Consider the following 22,101-nt stretch of genomic DNA (forward strand, 5'->3'; position numbering starts at 1 on the left):
TACCCATGTTTTTAAAATCAACAAAATAATGCTATAAAAACAACAGTAATCATAAGAAATTATTTAAATTGAAAAATAAACGATATATAACAAGCAATTGCGTTGATCTCAGAATGGAACTGGTTATTTATATGTATGGTTATTTATATGGTTATGTTTGGTTATTTATACTGGAATAATCTGTTAAGCTATAAAGGTCTTCTCTACTGGACATCACTGATTTTTCAAGGGGGCAGGTCAGAACGTTACAACAACAAACAATACAAAATTGACGATATGAGTGCAAAGTATTGGAAACGTAAACGAATACCTTTTTTAAAAAACACAAATAAAACGTAACAATTGATTTTTATCTTACCAGGTTAAGCCCAACTGAGCTCTTAGCTTATTTTTCAGAAGTGACCTGGCCACAAATGACCTTGGTTGGATTCCAGCAGTGTGTGCAGTCGTTTTAAATATAAGTTTTAAAATATATATACAATACTACAGTACTTTTCAAGCTTCCTGACCGCATATTGAGTAGTTCTTAGTCTTACAATCAAATTCTGACTTAAATCAATCAAACATTCAATTAAACAAGTCACATCTATCAATCATTCTCTGTTAATGCCTCAAACAGCTGAACTTTCATAACCTCTGATATTTCCTTACTTATTCTCCCATCTAAATCACAGTTTGATGCCAAGCTGTCGATTATTTTGTAACTTCACTTACATCCTGTTTGTTTATATATAACTGCAATAGTGATCCTAGCCCTGTTTAATATTTCTGTAACTTAATTGTAATTGTGCTGTGATCAGTAAAAAAACGAATCTGCCCAAGTCGACTTATGCCACAGGGACTTTAATAGTTAACATTGATTTATATTTGTGCTGATTTCATAGGGTTACTCTTGCCAATGAAACTCCTATTCAGATCTCTTGAGTTCTTACCTGTGTCATGGGACCGTAAACGGGGTTCACTGCTGGGCTCTGGACCAATCACACGGCCTGGGGTATTGGGGGGCGGAGCCCAGTATGGGGGCATATGGGAGGGGCCGCCGTTCACCTCGGGTCCAATCGGAAGCGAGGTGAATGGGGGTGGAGCCAGAAGGGCGCTATGGGAAAGCCGGATCTGATGGTCCGGAAGGGGAGGAGACAGGATCACGTGGTAAAGGGGATATAGGTGGGAGCCCGGAAGGGCTCCGGGTCAGTTGTTGGAGTGAAGAAGCTGTACCACGTTGGGTTGCCGGAGGGGATCCGCGCCATCAGCCACGTGGCTGGAGGAGCTTCGGCACACCGCGCGTGGGGAGACGCTGGTCTGCTGTCAGGACCAGCGGGGTGCGAGCAAGAAGCTAAATAAAGAGCAACGGAGACCAGCAGTGTGTGACGAAGTCCTTTATTACACCTGGTTAGACAAAAACTTGAAATTTTAAACGAGGGCTTGACATTAAACATCAGAATCAGAATATTTATCCTGGAGAAATCCGATGAGCTATTAATCTCTTTTTCACAGATGTCCAGGAGGTGTGATCATATGGCCAGGAGGATTAGACTTTAGGCGGGCCGTGATGGATTATGTTTAAACCCGATATACATTTTCACATGAGTGCATTTCAGAAATGCAAGTTTGCAATCGCTATGTCCAACACCAACTTGAGGTGGCATTGTAAAGTCACTGAAAGGGGTTGAGCTCAGCATTGAACATTTGTGTTAACAATCTTGATTTGAAGCTTTCGTGACTGCAGGAATTCATACTCTTTAGTTTTTTCGGTAAAGTCACGTAGGTAGAAAAAATAATAGATCACGATGTTTCGATCGCCACACAAGCAACCGTCTTCAGGTGAGATTGGTTGCTTGTGTGGCGATCGAAACGTGATCTATTATTTTTTCTACCTTCGTGACTTTACCGAAAGAACAAAAGAGTATTTGTTTTAACCTTTAAACAAAGGCACGCTATGTGTTTGGGATCATTCTAGAACTGATACATTTCCTGGACAAGTTGCATGAAACACCCCTGAAGTGAAAAGGCCCCTGAATTCACACTAATATATACTGGAAAGTAAGGGGAATTTCTAAATAATCTCAACTCGCAAAAGCCATCTATCCAGTTCACCATGGAAGTGGAAGCTGACAGAATTCTATACCATTTCTGGGGTCAAAATGGTAAAATAACACACGATTACCAAAAGAAAACGCATACCGACGCCTATCTGAATGCAGTCACACCATCACCCCGCACAGAAATCTGCTCTTATCAAGACGCTCATTCGTCGAGCTTAGAAAGTGTCAGATGGTGACAGTCTGAGAAGTGAAATTCCACATGTTAAAGAAGCGCTGCATTCTAGGACTGATACATGATGCACAAATCAACAGGGCATTGAATGCCAAAACAAAATCAAATAACACGAGCGTTGAAACTGCCCAAGTAATTAAAATGATCAAAATACCGCACATTGCGGGAGTACATACAATACAGAAATTAATATCTGGTACAAAAGATGTATTACCAAAGCTATAAACAGAAGGTGTGTACAGGATTAACTGCATGTGTGGTAAATGTTATGTTGAGCAAACAGGACGAATCATCAGCACGAGACTTAAAGAACATCAGAGAAATATTAAATTCTCCCAAATACATCTGTCAGCAGTAGCAGAACACGCGTGCAACAAGGCCACTGAATTGATTTTGATAATGTTGAAGTGTTGTGAAAAACTAGCTACTACTGGCCAAGACTAATCAGAGAATCTATCGAAATTGAAATAAATACAAATGATTTTAACCATTCAGATAGCTACCGCCTTGGTCACCACATCTACGCCTCGATATAAGGAACGAAACAGGTGGACTTCTCCACAAATCTGGCTGTCGCCTGATGAAGCTAGTTGTAATTACTGGTGAAACGTCGTACTCAGATTGTAAATGTTGTGGCTTGGCTCTCCAACACACCGGTGTGCTGTGCTAGTGACGAATTGGCCACGTTCTGTTTACGTGACAACCCTTACTAGTTGGCTGTGTTGGGTGGTGGTGGGTTTTAACGACACATTTATATATTTACGCGCTCTAAACCCCAAAAAACCCCTCTATTATGGATAAACAAAGGGAGTTTTCTCATTAGTCGCGTTTTGCTATTGACCCCTGGGTTATTGCATACCCTTATCAGTGCGTACCTTATTACAGACCAATTCAGACCTTATTGGTCACCCCGTACCTTTATAAATCTCAAGGTTCATCCGATAAAATCCCATCACAAATAAGCAAAAAAGTTTTGCCCGTATTGAAACGGCTGTACACCGTTTGGACCTGAAAACTCAATTTCTCTGTACAAGAATACAGGTACACCGTATGGTTTGACAATAATGTTATTGTAACTAATCGACAGAGCCCGAGTCCTTTATCCAGCAGTGGATTGACAACCGCCGTGTATTATTACCACACGTGAACAGGTATACACTTTCTAAGCAGGGGTGCGTAACGCACAGCAGACAGCACCGGAACTAGGGTAAGGGTATAGCAAATAAGACACCATGATTTCGACCCAGCTTAAATAGACGCTCCAAGCCTGGGGTTGTTTCATTCAGACTCTGTCTTCTCGACAGACCTATTCTTCACCTGAGGACGGCTGCTTGCGTTGTGGCCGAAACGTCGTGAGAATTATTTTATTATGTTTTATTTTTATTATTTTATTATTTCTATTCTACGTGACTTTACCGAAAGAACCAAGAAGAAGACACCATGAGTTTTTGGACAAGTCGGGTTGTATGAGGATGCATGCACAGACAGCAGAAAGGAGGCAGGTCAAAAGCAGAGCAACTGTGATGATGGGACATTGTGGCTCAAGAGATAGAGAGCTGGGCTGGTAGCGCTGATAACCTGGGATTTAACAAGGATTTCAGCCACGCATAATTAAACCAGGAAACCTACCATGGTATAGTGAGTTTATGGCCATGGCCTGGTCACAAACAACTGCTGTACATAAAGAAAAACCACGTAGCATTTAATATTGGTTTGTGCCTAAATTCAAACACTGATAAAGTCAACACAAATATTGGTTTGATTGCTATGTGAAAAATGTCTCTCTGCAGCAGGGCAATTGGGGAAATACACATCCTAGTATTAATTCTAGATTTGAAGCTTTCGTGACTGCAAGGATTCATACTCTTAGGTTTTTTCGGTAAAGTCACGTAGGTAAATAAAAATAATAATAAAATAAAAATAAATGAAAATTGTATTATTATTATTTTTACCTACGTGACTTTACCGAAAAAGCCTAAGAGTATACATCCTAGTATGTGGATAAAAGGTCAGTTGAAGTGGTATCAGAATAAGCCATGTGAAAACTGTCTCCATGCGCTGTAACAGTTCTGAATAGATACTTCGCTTTATGATATGAAAAATGCATCCGCAGCACAATTTGAATACATTACGGGTTGCTGGCAGCGTACTTTTCAAGCCACTTAAACAGTACTTATCCATATTATTATTTCTCTTCACTCTTTCCTGCTTACACTTTTATGATTACACCTCTCATACCGCCAATTTTACTTCCATCAAACCCATAACATTACTCAAAGTGTACCCGTCCGCCAAAACATCGACACATCACGCACTCCACCACGCTCTATTAATAACGTACCCGGCATTACCGGACAAACGGTGACTCAGGCAAATTGCAGACACGGCATCTCGTAGATTAATAAATACACACATTCACACACTCGCACAGAGAGAGAGACAATGAGAATGGGGAAGCTGTTGTTGACGAGCTATACAGTATTGTGCACATACCTAGAGAGATAACGCGTGTTTAATCGACAGTGGGGATTACACATTCCGACCTGAGTCACTCACGTCACCAGATGTCTTGCGGGGTGTTGGCTTTTCAAAGTCAGACAATCGGCGTTGTCTAATTGCTTCGCATGCATTAGTTGGTACCGCCGCTTCTCCGTATTCTCTCGTCCTCGGAACGTGGAAGTTTTGTCCAAAGATCGTGAATATGATGGTGCCCATCCGTGCCGATTGCTTGATGATTGTGTTGAGTGTTTTGTTTGTTTCTCATGGCAGTGTCTTGTTTCCGTGCATATATGTGTACCAGGCATGTTCCTGGGGCAGAAAATCGATGTTTCACACCGGCGTGTTTCTGTATCACAATGCACAGATGAAAAACAATGAAATCAAGTCAATAATTTTGTCCCTTAATTTCTCTGTGCCAGATGGCTGCAGAGCATAGCCTCAAGGGGATACTATAAGGGTCATTGCATCACCAGTAATGAATTCTCCTTGCTCTGCTTCAAAACGGGTGGCCACGACTACTTACCGTGTCTGGAATGTTTCTGCTGAGAAGAGCTGTGAAGAGAGGTGTTGGTGCTTTTTGTGTAGAATAAGCTTTGATGATTATTGACTTATGATACATTGTGATCAATGTGGGTTCTCTCTTTCTAGACAATGAAAACAAATATATATTCTTGACCATTGTAAAAAGTGCAATTTTATTCTGGAAACCTTTATGCACTCCCGCATTGTAGTCGAGAACATTAAAATCAATGCTGGCCATACACATTACAGGACAGGTTTGAAAAGTACCAAAGAGATTTGCAGAATTTATGCAAACAATACTTTTCTTTTGCCACGTGAGACGTACCGAGACGAAAGTGCAGAAACAAAATCCCTACTAAATTTAAACGTTTACAAGTTTGCCACAACAGTTATCATTTCAATTTTATTTCCTGCATTTAAAATAAAGGCTTCCGATTTCGTACTAAAAACTCGCCCCCATCTATTGTAGATAAGGCATGAGAGCGCATGGAGGAAATGCAAAGTGAACCCAAAGTCAGCAGAAGAAATCACTTATTTGCCCATTGCAACAGATTATGCCTGTACAGTAACTTTGGACATGCATAAAAAGCACATTCCACCAGCTGCCTGGCATTGATGTTTTTTGCTCGGGATGTCGACAGTACGTTAAGAGAACCACCCCCCAATTGATTGCTTCATAAAACAACAAGGATGTCAACTCTGCTGTCTGGAGGGACTCTTTTTATTTTCATAGTTTCCATTCCCATCCGGTTAGACCATCTCTCCTCGCATTGTGCTAATCCCAACTATGTTTGACGATTAATGATGCTTTCGGCGGTATCGAGCTTGCTGCAATGCAGTTATATTTTTTCCAGATTAGCAGATTAAAAATATAACGTAAAACTCAACACATTCATGAATAAAGCTGTGGCTTTAATAGGAAAATGCTTTATCATCGGCGACGTTACAAGCAAAGGCCCATCTTCATAGCACATTAAATATTTCATGAATTTCTCCTTTTCCACTACAAGGATCAGGATGTGAACTTATCCCCACCCCTCCAATCACTTTATTGCCATCACTTTGCCTTTAATATTTAAACCTCATTCGAGTAGTTTCCCTGAATGCATAGCAATAGGCCTTTCAAATTTCCATCAGCTGGCGGTTGTTGTCGTCTTCTGCATCGTGTCAGTTGTGTTTATTATGCCCTGTCTGTGTGTTATGATGGGAATACATTGGTGCACATTAAATCAAACTTGTAAGGAAACCGCGGTCCTGCCAATGATTGCCCAACAACTGCACAACTGGAGCCAGTTAACATCCACATCCTAAAGGCACCCGCTTGCTCAGTTGCCAACGCAAGCTACAATCCCTCAGCCTTAACTCGGTAGCATTCAAGCCGCATGCACAGCAATCAGCCTTTATGACGGTGATCTACTACTGTGAGATAAGGTTTGTGTTGCCTACTAACTTATTGGGTTCTGTATGCGTCTCCGATGTGTGTTTTTCGGGTTGTACCACGTGTTGTTCGGCATAATGTCCGACGCTTTTCTTCACGTGCTGGAAACCTTTTTCAGCTCCTGGAGAAGATCCCAGCATGGACTTCGCATGAGTGTTGTGGATTGTTCTGAATCCTGTATTACAATGGTTGTCTAAATGCTGATAGATTTTACAAAACACAATGTCTACAATTCCGCATTTTCTGCATTACGATATATAAAAAAATAACTGGTGTACAAAGTATGTAACAAAACAGCTGAAGTTCACATAGGCATGTGTGTAAATTATACCTGAAAGATATAGAAACACTGTATAATCCTTCCCCTCTCAGGGACATTATACCTGTGTTGTAGAATAACTGTACGATCACATCTATGGTTCTTGTTTTGTTTTGCCGCAGAATACAGATCATATCCTAGTGAATGTACTGTAGTCTCAGGTGCAGTTTTGGCAAGTGTCCAAACTACAATTATTCAGTATTTACCTAGGGTAGGTAGCCCTTGGTTGAATAGAGTGTACTGCTCTGCATGGTTATTATTTTTCATTGCTCTAGGCTGAGAGGTGAAATGGTCAGCAGTCTGTATGCCAAGACTATGATGGCCATCTTCCAGAGAACGATGGGTATCACTTGTAACACATACTTTGAATTGATTAATGCTAAGCTGCCTTTCATGAAAAAGGTGTGTACGCCAGTGGTTTTGCATTCGCGTGTGCTCCATAATTAGCGCGTGTTTGTGTACAGGTGCTCGAAATGTTACAAGCATCTGTGAAAATGATGCATCATCTACAGATTCCCTGCCGATGACAGCACTGGCCACTGCGTGTGGCTGCAGCTGCTGGTGTTGACATATACCAAGTAGAATATACACTTCTCAGAGGTGGTGATGTAACTTTAAACTGCCCTTCTTTTTCCTCACATGCCAGCTATTTGCCACCCTTAACACTGTTTAAGATGCAGTTTAAAAATGTCTGCATTGTAACATATGGCTCTACTCTTAGAAATCCATGTGCAGTAATGAACCTTAATATACAAGGGTGTTTAATTAAGTATATCGCATTTCAAGGTTTTCGATGCCATGCCACGATGCAGCGACTAATGTTGATGCTGAGTAACCGCAGCTTCTGAGTACTTCTCGTAGACAAGATGAGCATCGTAAAAACCGTGAATGGTGGGCAACGAATAATGCTCTGTGCTTGTCCTGTCAGTAGTCAATTCATATGTAAGTTATATTCCACACATATCATCGCGGATAGTCACGGACACTAATTATATCACCCTCGCCACACAAGCATCTAGAGATAGGCTACGACCTCATGAAGGACCTACAAACACTATAGGAACCTCATTTGCCAGTAAAAATATGATAATGGGTTTTTTACCCTTCTATCTGGCAACAAAACTGACACCTTTTTACAAGGAGTCATGTTTGCATAGACCGCAATACCTGCAGTCATAATACAAACAAAAGACATAACTCTGATAATGTGGCGTCATCTGGTCCAACCCATGTGAGACTAGGCTCTAAGGAAAGCTGTCTCAGGTGTGGACCAATCAACTTCATGGACAGTGCACATTATCAGAGTTATGTCTTTTGTTTGTATTATGACTGCAGGTATTGCGGTCTATGCAAACATGACTCCTTGTAAAAAGGTGTCAGTTTTGTTGCCAGATAGAAGGGTAAAAAAACAATGACCTACAAACAATGGAGGAATATTGTCCACATTGGCACCCCCATCAAAACCCATCCGAGCCCGTAGCTACTGTGATTCACTTGCAAAACTGGCTATCAAAAGCCGAACTGATGAAAGTCCAGAAAGAGCCGTACTCAAAATATATTAGTTACTCTGGATCGAAGCCTACCCGACCGAGAACAATTGAGAAAGATCTCTAATGAGACAAAGACCAGGATATATCGCATCTGAAAATTCAAGGGCCAATGTTGCGGAGCAGACATGCATTCACTCCGTAATACTATCTTGACCTCTGTGTACCTCACAGCAGAGTAGTAACACGCCCATTTGGGCTGAGAGTTGCCACACCAAACAATTAGACGCCATCTTATACACCTGAAGGAAGATTTGCCACCAGCTCAAAAACATTAACTCCTTTATCCTGGCCGTGTTATCCAATGTACCTCCTGATATCTGCAGACAGGAAAGACTTTCCATGAATACTGCTGCATACAAGTCAATCCAAATCTGCCCTTTCACGAATATCTAATAAATCTTCTGACTCTCCGACTGAAATCACACAAATATTTTATTGAGAATGTCCAGAGCCCTTGTCAATTTGGGATTTAGTGCCTCAGAGAAATAGCGACAGATTTGGGTGAACAACATCCCGGACAAGTACCTGATTGCCTATCCCACTGAAGAAGTGCCACCATTTAATCTACGTCAAAAACAGCGGTCCACATTAAATCGAATCTGTACTTCTCACGGTAGAACTGCCCACGACCCTTCACAAGTGGAAATTCAAAGACAGCCGAGCATCCGATTGTGGAAACCTCCGATCAAACAATCAACCCCGAGTGAACCACCGTGAATTTTGAAATGTCAATGGAGACGTGGAATTAATCAGTCGCATGTCAACTGAAGAAATGTTTTGGTAAATTTGGACATAGACATACAAGTCAACGTTCATTCAGTAATATGATTATACTACTATATAACTATCTAGTTGTATTTTATTAATTTTAAGTAAATTATGATTCGTATAAAAAAATGTGCTACCCTTCATGTTTTACTCATTTGGAAATGATGTCTTTCATAAAATAATCAATACACATTACATTACACGGGAGTACTTTTGTCAGTGAACATTCATGAATTATTCAAGTTTACAATGTCTCTTGTGTATATTACTCACATTTACAATGCACTGTGATAGCACTGACAATTCAAGGGATTGAGAAAATGGTGGGCACGCTGGGCACGCTGGAGGGCACAAAAAGAAGCAAAGCCAGAAAAGCTCGGACATTATTCAACACGGGCACGAGGCACAGACTTTCCTAGCAACCGTCTGTACAAATCACCATCACCAGGAAACTCCACCAGTGGCACAACCGTGCACCTTGGACCTTCGAGACGAATAATGGTTTATTGTTCTGCCTGACCAAGGGAGTGAGGTTTGGTGATGACACCAAAACATGTTTTAGCCCCGCATACCTCTGCTTGACGGGATGGTGGTGGCCAAGGTGAACATTTTAAATACATGTCCATAATAACATAAATTATTAACCGACGTTTTATAAGTGGCTAAGATGGTAGCTCTGCACTGGTTCAGCAGGTCAATATATTTGATGATTTTTTTAAGAGGAATTTGGTAATGATTTGAGGGTACAAATCCAAAAGTGGGGGCGGGGAGTAGCACATACCTTTTGCTCTAGGCATTGCCCATTGGTACGCCACGGTTCAGAGACTTAGGTTGGTGCAAAACTTTAGGCTTGTCCCCAAAAATCCGGAATCATAGTACACTAGACAATAGCAGTGGATTTACAGCTTACTCTCTGTAAGGCTGTAATGAGTTTAATAGCTCAACGCTGGGAGCCAGGCAGACAGGTTTTCAGGGCTTGGCACTGCGTAAAAAATGGTGAGCTCATGCTTTTATCCCCTTCTTACGCCTGGGGCCAAACTGTAAGAGGGTAGCTCACTCACTGCACAACCAATGACTTTTGAGATCATTGGTTACAACTCCGTGCTTTGTCCAGTTTAGGTGCTCCATCAGTGTGTGCTGAAGACACACAATATAGGTGTGTGTGTGTACAACAATGCAGGGCACATATTGAAATTCACTTGGGTGTGCCCTTTTCTCATGTTTGCTGCAGTTCATTAAAAATTTGTCACCATGGTCTATCAAAACAAACAAACGTCAATAAAAACGGATCGAACGTGACACAACCGAATGGAACACAAACTGAAGTCATGAGTGTCAATCGCATTCCATTGCACCTGTGGACTTTAGAGCCTTTCTTCATATACTTTTCTCACACATGCCTTGTCATTATAATCTGGTAGATGCCACCAGTGCAGGTTTGCTTGCGTAGCCCACAAGGCACCTTATAGGGGAGACTATTTATTTGGCCACACTCATGGAACTGCTGTCTTCCAAAGCCACTCCTCTTGGACAAATCGCCTTAAAAACTATTCTTTAAGCAAACGTTCTTTCACAATGTTTTTAACATTATAAGTTTTGCCCTTTGTGCGGATTGCTGCCAGTTCGTGAGGGGCTTACATATTTCATTCAAATGTTTAGAGTGATACAAGAGTAAATTATCATTAATACAGAAATTAAAGTTGTCAACAATCAATGCGGGACAATGTTTGTGATAGAGATGGCTGCGATTGAATACATGCAAGCCGTTCCAACGCATGTCTTGGAGTGAAGCTGTTGTCAAATCAACTGCAGGGGATGTGACAGTCTCCATTTGAAGAAACTCACACTGAATGTTATTATTATCTGGCTTAATGTGTCCCAGCATAACTACTTTCCAGTATGACCGACTATAATAACATCCATCCAAGGTGGTGAAGCAATGCAAATTTTACCTTGGCGATCTGAAACATAATTTGTCATCACATTTTCTTGCACAAAAACTATACCTTGGAATTGTTTTTGGTTCGCAAAATTGATAATAATTTAGAGCCATTTGTGAATCCACTGGTTGTTTGAGCCTTCGTCACCACGCTGGAGATTCCGAGCTGGTGAAGGGAGTCGGGCATGGCTGGCTTATATTTCACTCAAGATATTGATTTCACCCGTGGCCGCGAATCCAGTTCAGGTCATCCGATTCACAGCGCAGTGTTGCTAACCACACAGCACTACGGCTGCCCTTGTGCTTGGCTCACGGTGACCGAAAGAAGCGGAGAGACGCTTTGATTTGACACAGAGAGCCAGCGTTCAGTCGCAGTTCAGCATGCGCGTACATACTTGAGATGCGACGCAAAAAGAGACAGAGATAGTGTGCGGGCATGCATTCGGCTCGTGTTGGATGCCTTTGAAGGAAAGCATCCTGATGCTTTTTTGTTGTGAAATATCACACGTTCACGGATGGTCGCAACCACAGAAGTTTACTGTAAAAGTCATCCTCTTTGCGAACACCCGTGGAGTAACAAACCATGTGTTTTTTTTTAAATCTCCCTTTCAACGAACTCCGCAGCAGCTGAATGTTCTGTTCCACCGGTCTCCACTTGGCTCCCCCAGGGACACCCAGCCCATCCTGCTTTCCATGTCGGACATGTTTGCGCACAGTACTTACCGGCGGTAAATATTTTTCCTCGCTCAGATGATTTTGAGATATGAAAAGGGCATTCCATCACGGGCATTCACAGAAACTTTTTTAAAATGTATAGTACTGTAATGCCGGGCTTTGCTAACACAGATCTACGAGTCTCAAGACTATGGTTAAGCAGGGTACTGTTTTGGGATGTTTGTAGGAAACATAAATGCACGGATAACATTGCAATGCATGAGAGTAGAGCACTCCAACTCCACACAGCTAATGCACGTACTTGCTGTACTAACATCTATAGGCACTTAAATTTTGCTTCATGCGGGTATTTTAAACACACTCCTTTGCTAAGTGTACACAAACCCCACAGTTTAAGCCCATGGACTAGAAACATGTGCACCAATACACATCAAGTATTGATCATTAGGACTGTATGTGAGGTTGTTGGACCATTACACTGCACATATGATTGGCATCTATACCAGCAGCACTGTATTGCAGCATTGCTCTAGCTCCCTGTACATATTTCAGTCTTGTACACTTTGCACTGAACTTGTGGAAAGCAATATTTAAGCACACTCATAATCGCCATAGTCATCATCGTCAGCTATAATTATCAATAAAATTAATGAAAGTAAAATCAAGTGATGCAGCAAATCTGGCTGTGACGGTCCCACCTGATGACGGAGACTTGTGTTGCCTCCGAAACGTCGTGATTTTTATTTTATTTTACTTTCATTAATTTTAATGTTTTACCTACGTGACTTTACCGAAAAAAACCTAAGAATATGAATCCTTGCAGTCACGAAAGCTTCAAATCTAGGAATATAATTATCAATCCACTATGTCTGAGTGAAGTCCTCCCCAAGTCGTCTTTATGACTCAAACTGATGCGACAAACCTTTTAGCACCTGCACACGAGCTGATTTCATCGCTTCAGTGGGTGTTGTTTGCTCATTGGGCTCCCGAAGCAGCAATTATTTTTGTGGGTTTCCCCCTCCTTCCCAAGGATACAATTCAACTGAGATGACAGAAGAGATATATGCAAGAGGTAGAGATGGAGTGAGATAAAAGGAATGTAGACGAAAATAAAGATGAAGTGAGATGAGAGAAGAGTGATGCAGACAAGATAGAGATTACCGTATATGTTTTGCTTTATGTTAATATCCTGCTCGGATTTGATTTTAGTTGTTTTATTTCAGTTGTGTGTTTTTATTTGTTTGCACCCCTCTTTTCATCAATTTCAGGTGCTTGAGGTCAGAAATATTTGCTAGCTTTGCTTAGGCCTACCACCGCCCCTATTCATCGGCACGTATGTCTTTTACATCTTCCCCCTCCCAAGGCTCTAGTTTGTGAGGATGGCTCACTCCTCCACGTGTGGGTTACCGCAGCACTTGTAACATGCAGCTGGCACTGGTGCCATGGGGTCGACAGGGCACACCCAGTGCCGTTGTTGCACAGGTCTTGGTGCAACGGATGAAATGGAGCCTCCTGTTCAATGCCCCCCCTCCCCCGACCTCCCCCTTCTTCATAACCTGGTTCGGGGGCTCCGGTGCAGTTGCACTGCCTGCACACTTTAATGTCGACGCCACTGTGCACACTTTCCATCGTCTTCCGATGGATTATTTTTCATGTTTTTCGCTTGTAAATGCCACTGTCAAAGATCGATACAGATTATCCTATGTGTGTGTCATCATGTTCTTCATCGATTTACAAGTTGTTTTGCTTAATCTCAATCAAGGCCATTCATTTTCCATTGAATAACTCTTTAAAAGGAATGGCACGAAGGTTAATATAAAAAAGACACAAACGGTTAGAAAACATTTTAAATTAAAATTGACATAGTTACGAACCAACCACCTATATTGACCTGGGCCATGTTCTGTGTGTACGTTAACCAATGACAAAATAATCCATAATGCACCCAATCAAGTTTGATCTCAGAAGCTAAGTTGGGTTGATCCTGGATACTTCTTAGATGAGCAAACACCATGCATTAAAAAAGCAGGTGTTATAGGCTGCTGCTGGGCCAAGCTGTGGGCAGCATAGGCTGTGCAGAGAAATCCACGATTGTCCTGTACATCTATGCTGCCCACCATCACCAACCAGGACCGATCCTCGCGGTGAAATATGGGTGAAAGCCTGCCCCCCGCCCCGCTGTGACCCGCACGGCATGAAGAGGGCCAACGAAAAAAGGCGTGTACATTTAGGATAAGCTGTAAGAGCTAGGATTTCACTACAGACATAACCGCATATGTAGTGAACGGAAATTCTTTTCTGCCACTGGACATGCCCGCACGCTTGTGCTGCCCCGAGTGAGTAAGTAAAAAAGGAAACACCCAGTGGTGCAAACTTACCTCGTGCAATTCTCACGAGGTATCCTTCACATCCATTCCAGAGACCGTTTGATTTAACGGCTCAGTGTGTAAATATTGTGTACGCGAATAGATAAAAACGAACCGGACGGCATAAGCCGTAGAATACCCATATAGCATAACTAAATAAATAAATGAATAAAAAGAATTGATTAAAGAAGGGACAGAAAAAAAAACTGCACAAGCAAAAGAGTTAGCGTAAGCCTTGGCTGGTTGCCATTCTTTGAGTGGCCAGAAAGAGGCAGCCCAGGCTGCATTCCACAGCCTTTGTGGTGAGCACCCAGGGTGTGATCCTAATGGCAAGCAAGCCCGGCACATTGCCGCACACCCAGTCACACTCACTCACAACTACGTACTAACCTTCAGAGTGGCACATGGGACATGCTTCTAAAATAAACGCTGACTTAAAAAGAGAGAGAGATAATTACTGTACATCATTAACGACAATATGAAACACGAAGTAAATACACGGTCGATGGGGGTTTTTTTTTTCGAAATTACGAATAGCAGGTTAAATACCATATTGGAAGCATTTTAATTTAAGCGGGCACTGTGCGCTCATCATAGCGTCCTCTACACTTGCCGTGTGGGCGATATTCCAACCACTGCTTTGTGTAGGAATGGGAATATTACAGAGCCCACTGAACATGTCGGGAACACTGAGGTTTGTTTTGTCTTTTTGCACAAGCTTTCTTCTTAATCGAATTAACATGCCACGGCTGTGTGTCCAATAATAATTACAGCTGGCAACGCGTGTAAATGACGGCGAGGGGGCCCAATGCTTGTTGAATGACACGCGCTCTGTAATCCAGCATAAACGCCGCACATTTGAATAGTGACATGGCCTACATTTGTGATGTAATCTAAACCCAGACACTTTCCCCTTAAGCTGTCGTATTATTATTATAATTTTTCCGGCAACTTTCTGAAAGCTGATTGAAATTCACACCCGCTGCCTGACTCGAACACGGTCTCTTTTAACCAGAAAAAATAAGCACGCACGTATAGGTTATTATCATATTTTCGTGCGCTTGACTATTCCCTAAACACGTGAGAAATCATCATGAGCGGGAATGCGGCGTGTTTCTCCCGCCGTAGATTTTGTAGCCGCGCGCCGAATAAAGTAGAAGACTGGGCTTGTTGCTATTCACTTAAAATAATAGAGCCAAAAATATGTAGACAATCGAAGGTTATGGGGGCTGGGGAGTTATTCTTCAGCAGCACTTGTGCAGGCCAACTTCCTGCCCCGGTTCTTGTTTATCAGGAATGGGCATTCGTCTGTGGTTTGTACCATATGAACCCCACCTGGTGATGGGCTGGGGAAATAGAAAACACACGTGGATTCTGTGGAATAATGGTTTTCACAAGACCTGTTGCTTTTTAACATGCATATTGATATTGGTCATTCAAGTTATAGGCACAGCACAATACATGCACGGTAACCCCGACGTGGCAGTGAAGTGCACGCTTCTAAGAATACCGCTGCAATGGCAATGCGTCAGTCGCACGCTATGCATTGTGTGGCAATGAAATTGTTACCATGTGCACACAGTTTATACTAAAGTACAGTAAGCCATTTTTGACTTTGGACAAGATTAGAAAAAAAACGCTTCACAAACACTGACTGTTTTCTTGGTCCAATAGTCCAAGCTGTATGCACACATTATAAAATATTTAGTCGATTTAAAATGGCAATGCACTGAACATGATCAATTTAAGATGAAAAACAAAACTTAATGGACACGTTGGTGAACCACAACAACTTTTTTTGTTTACGATAAACAAGAGCATCTCGCTCAAACTGCCACGCTTCACCGGTAAACACAATCGCAAGAGTTTATCTGAAGACAACTTCAAAGGGGCCCCCTTTTTAATAACGCTTCAAGAACAATGAAGGTTTCTTCAGCGTGCACAAGCAAGAATGCCACTTTACACCAGCAAGCGTGGAAAGACATTGCATTGGCTATGAATTGAGCAGGATGAAAGCCAAAGGTATTAACCACACCTGCAGCCTCTTATTAAACGACTTACCCACTAATGCCCGTGCAAAAAAATACGAAGGAGGCCCTGGGCGTTCCACTTGGTGGAGGAAATCGTCTATAAAGCATGCTGTGCTGCTCACTGCCAAAACAAATCACGGGGTAAATTAAACTGAACATGGGAAAATGGACCGAAAGATTAATGGCGTGCAAATATGCACGGAAAGATGTGTATTGGGAATTACATAGAGAGAAAGAGCAATGCATATTAAGGACGTCATATTGTCCGCTGAGGAATGACAAGAAGGGATTATATACGTAGAACCTCTTTCGCACCGTGCGTAGCCATGGCCGATGGTCGAGACTGGTCACAGAACAGCACGCAGAGGAGGGAACAAGCCCAAGAAGATGAACTCCGTGGAATTGGTGGGGGAAGGCCTTAATCCAATATTGGATAGACCAAAGCTAATGTTGATGAGGATGACAATATCTAGTTCAAAAGATTTCAAAGGTTATTGGTGCAAGACAGAATAATCCTGGTTGTTCTTTATGCAACCACAATACACCACACACTCTGACATTTCAATGGAAGCTTAAATATTATACAAAGGTTCTGTGCATAATTTAATTATTGTCATTAATTATGCAGTGAGGTTTCCAACCATTAGCTTTAAAATATGGAAGAAATAGACACAGATCAATTGTGAATCACCTTGAAAGTGATTTTCACAGAAACCCATTCATATGTCATGCATAAGCTTCAGCTGGTACTATCAGTAATTAGTCCCCACCAGACGCTGTTGAACTGCATCACTGCTCGCATGCTCTGCTGTTCTGGAATCTACAGGTGTTGCCAGGGAAGAGCTCTGAGTGGTATCAAAAGACCGTGAGAAGTGGAGGAATTTATTAATTTTAGCCTGAACAGGCCGGAATGATGTTCCAGGATTTGTTTTGGGATTCCACATCCATCTCACCAATCATATAGGATTTTAATCTAGTGGTAGTGTCTTACACTGATAATATACTCCAAGTTAGCCTAGCTGCATTCCACTAAGTATAAATTGAGAAATTAAGCCCTCAGTGGAGGGATATCATTTCCCAATGTGTCAGTGACATGGGACGGACTACAAAACTGATAAGTCTTTTTTTTATTTGGCATTTTATAACTGCCAAGACCGGCAGTAGCTCAGGGTGGAATGCATCAGAAGCTTATCAAAATGTGGAATGTTTACTTACACTGTGACTAAACAAAAACAATATTGAGCAATGTAAGTTTCACTGACCTGTCTGCAAAGCATTATAATGTTATCCTTTTGGAAATGTGAAATAGTCCATGCACTCTGGTTCCCTCCAACGCACAAGACCACTCACTAACATAAACTGTATATATTAAATCACGGTTGCAGAGCATAGGCCGAAAACGCAAAGCATCCAGCAACAAACATCATTGTTGACGGGATAATAGACATTAGTTCATACGTTTCTGGAATTGGCCAAGCGTACACAATTAGGCCCCTCCTGAACACGGGTCTAGAGAGTCAGTGAGACTTTTTTCTAGACAACATAATAATAATATATAACTGTTAATAATACAGACTAATATATAACTCCTCATCTCACCTCTCCGTTGTTTTTGGTTCATACAGTACCATACAATTGAGAACAAATTGGAGCTGCACAGTACAGCCACGAAAAACTTGGGCAGGAATGATTGTTAATCTTAATACCTATTGGCTGGCATTCACATGAAGAGTACTTTTAGGTTATTTTCACATTCCCTCGTGTGACTCTCTCTTTAATGATCCTTGAATGTGCCGCTGGGTGCGATGCAAGTCTGTGTGTGATGATACACACACATTTCTTTATCGTCAACATTTTTGCTTCATTGGCAAAACACAGCACTTGGAAGGTATAGTTCACCAACTTCCTTTTGTGATCTGGATCGTGGCCTACCAGCATGCGTCCGTCCGGCTGTCAGCCTGGCGCGATAAAGCGTCATCACTGTTTGCATCGCTGGGTCTGGAATGTCACGTGTGTATTTTAGTGCCGCCACCACTGCCAGGCAGTTATGGGCTGATGGCAAAGAAAAATGTGGATTTCATGCCACCATCACTTTGCTGGTTATAACCAGAGCAGTGCCAGTCAGGAGGTACAACAATTCTTGAGCGCCACCAACCAAAGTTCTCAATAATGTCTCGGTTCTATGAATACATTACTCTAAATAGACTACGAATAAATTATTCTTCGATGTTTTGCTCTTCTGATTCGAAGCCAAATGTCCCATTACTGCCTGGGGTCAGTTGCTCGGATTTTCTGTCTCCATGTGCTTATAATCTGTGCCTCTTTCCTTGTAACATCTACTGTCCTCATATCTCATTCCACCGCATCATTCGATCTCATGTTCGGTCTCCCTCTACTCCTTTTTATTTTTTACATCATATGCCCTTTCAAAAAACAAGACAGGTTCAAATGTATACTTTTCAGGACTGAGGTCTGCAGATTTTCTGTACCCACCTCCCCCGCCCCCTACTCGTGTCGCGGTTTGTGCTCTGTACCGGGCTTCTATTGAAATACAATTAAAAAAATATATAAGACAGGTTACATTTGAAGAAGAAAAAAAAACAACACCGATGTCAGCCTATGAGTGATTAAAGTGCTCCACGTGGGAAACGGGGGTGGGAACTTTGCAAATCACAATCCATGTGAGCGCTGTCACAAGGGGAGCAAACACTAAGCCACATCGAAGCCATTAACTTGAGTGTAATCCATCAATTTTATCCATGAAGTCTGTTACCGTACAGCCCGTTTGGGTCAACCCACTGCTGGATGAGGGCCTCCTGCCTCGCTGGCCCTGTAAGGATAATTTAACCATACTTCACCGCGCTGGTTCAACAATTACATTTCCTGCACACTGCCCTCTACTGCCCATAACGCCTATTACTCCCGCCTTAGGGAATAGCGGCCCCCCCATCTGAGCACAATCCAGGCTCAATCCACTGCTGAATGCGGATGCATTTATCCAGCAGTGGCCCAGGTTTTGCTTGACAAAGAAACTATTGATGTCAATTGGCTGTCACCCAGTTTAAAGCTGATGCGTGAGTTATGTATACAGTATAAGCAAAACTAATCATAATGTAATAAAACAATGAAAAGAAGCCATAAACTTTATTTTCTCTTAACCGCACGTTTCAAAGTTTACAAAGAACACAGTAACTTATGGTCAAGGGAGTATGCTGCATAGTGTACAGTATTTACTGTGTATACAATCGTGCCAAATGCTTTATTTAAACATTGTATAATGCACCCTCAAGATTTAGTGTGCACATACAAGTGTAGAGGAGTACTGTGAGTAACCAATGAGGGATGAGCGTAAAGAAGTGCGAGTTGGTGGAGAGTTATGCGAGGCCAAGGATGACGTAACGTCATGGGTTACGAAGGGGGAATCTAGATTTTAAGTTTTCGTGACTGCAGGGATCCATACATACTCTTTGGTTCTTTCGGTAAAGTCACGTAGGTATAAAATAAAATAAATATGTACTGTATCGGACCTGGATCTTGTCTAAAATGTTAAACAAACACAAGATCCAGGTCCGATTCAGTACAGTACACAAAATCCGTGATCTAATCCCATCTGTGAAGGATGTCATTCCTGACATGCAATATCCTGGAGTCTACAAACTAAGTTGCACCTGTGGTGACTGTTACATTGGGGAAACGAAACATCATGTCTCGGACCGTGTTCGCGAGCACAAGGCAGATCTGAAACACGGCAGAACTAATTCCTCCACCGTGGCTGACCATTGCTATAACGCTGTGGGCTCTCATGATATTGTTTTTTCCGAGACCAAGGTGCTCTGAAAACCTTTGGGCTACTATCAAAGGTTTGTTCATGAAGCCATCCAGATATATAAACATAGACATAACTTCAACCGGGAAGATGGATACAGATTGAGCAATCATTGGAAGGATGTTATTAACCAAGTAAAACCATAACTGTTTTTGGCCTGCCTTCATATCCGCATCTCCAGTTTCCTAACCCTCCCACTCCCATCCCCGCCAACTTCCCCTCCCCACCCCGGCATTTTCTGCTGTGCTTGCGTCTTACTTGTAGCCTCCACTCCCCCTACCCCACACGCCCACCCTCCCTGTCTCTCCTCCCCCCCTTCTCTTGCCTATATGACCTCTTGTTGCAGCAGCCCCTTTTGCCCACTTCAGCAATTGTTTCTTGCTGTGGTTGTCCCACCTGATGACGAACGCTTGTGTTGCGCCCGAAACGTTGTGATGTAATTTATTTTATACCTACGCGACTTTACCGACAGAACCAAAGAGTACGTAGGGGGACTTTTGGAAAGTGGGGCCTAGCTGGAGGGAGGAGCTGCCGAGAGGGTTCTTAAGGGGGACCAGGTGACGGACACGTGGTCGTCATCAGGGAGCCAGGGTAAGGATCGGCTGGAAAAGGTCTCTCCTCATCACAGGGCGGTGTTGGCTGATCCCCCGCCCTGGGCAGATGGGTGAGAGAGCCTAGGGGTAGCCAAAGTAGTTATCCCAGGTCCAAGTGAAGGATGGAGAATCGAGTGCACCTACACTGGTGTGAGTGTAGGATGCAGTGCGAGAACGTGCATTAATAAACGGCAACCAGCCCTGATCGTATTCCTCGTCTCCGCGTGGTTGGATTGCACTACACAAGTATACAACACAATACTGTAATGTAAACAGAGTTTACTCACATGTAGTTACTGGACGTGCTACAAACACACTTCGAAAAAAAAGACACGCGCACAGTATTCTGATCCACTGTTATCATAGTAAAACAAGGGGATGTTTTTCTTTTCTGTCTTGTACAAATGTTTTTACATTCAGTAAATTAACTGCTCCACATGGCGGGTAAATGTATCGCATGAAGGTATCAGTGACAGCAACCCAAGGAGGCACATTTTTGTCCTTAATCTACCACAGCTGCCCTACTGCAGTTGCATCGGCTTTTTGCCGTCAAATATTCAAACAAAACCAACTTCCACTCCACGCACAAAACCCAGCGACGACTTAACTGTTGACAAATGTACGTGGATATATACGTGTTGTGACATTTCTACAATTAATGATTCAGCATTGCATACCAGCCGAAGATACGTTTTACGATGGTTTCCCGTGCGTGAAAGCTTACGTACGTAATAATACCTTGATGGCAGTAGTAGTGCATCATCTCCTACAAGGTCAATGAAAGGTCACGTCTTGAGAAATCTGCGTTTGAGTTCAGAGTAATTTACCCTGCTATGTTTCATTCCCATTGCTGCACATGAGTAAACTAAGCATTCCTATTTGGTTGTAAATCTTTCTCTGAAAGGCGCTGCACTGAACAACATAAACGGAAATGGTGACTCTACCAATGATGCCCTTCTCAACAAGGCAGTAAGCATGCGCGTTGGGTATCATATAATCGACAGCTGTAAAACAATAAATGCACTTAACCATGGGGCACAAGAGCAGCAGTTTGGGAACATTATATGTTCATAAATATCTGATTGACAATAGCGGAGAAGTCGCCGAGTGCCCTGGTCCTCATGAGACTTCCCGAAGCAAGTTAAAATAACGTCCTAAGTTGCCGCTATGTAATATGGTAATATAGATCGTTAAATACTGCCAACACAAATGTCCGTTGCACTTCTTTAAAAAGTACAAGCACGAGAAAGCGGTGACTAGTTTATCGGCATAACTGGATTTTCTGCTTCTAAACAGATTAAC

This window comes from Lampetra fluviatilis, chromosome 7 (genome assembly GCF_964198595.1).
Source record: "Lampetra fluviatilis chromosome 7, kcLamFluv1.1, whole genome shotgun sequence".
NCBI lineage: Eukaryota > Metazoa > Chordata > Hyperoartia > Petromyzontiformes > Petromyzontidae > Lampetra > Lampetra fluviatilis.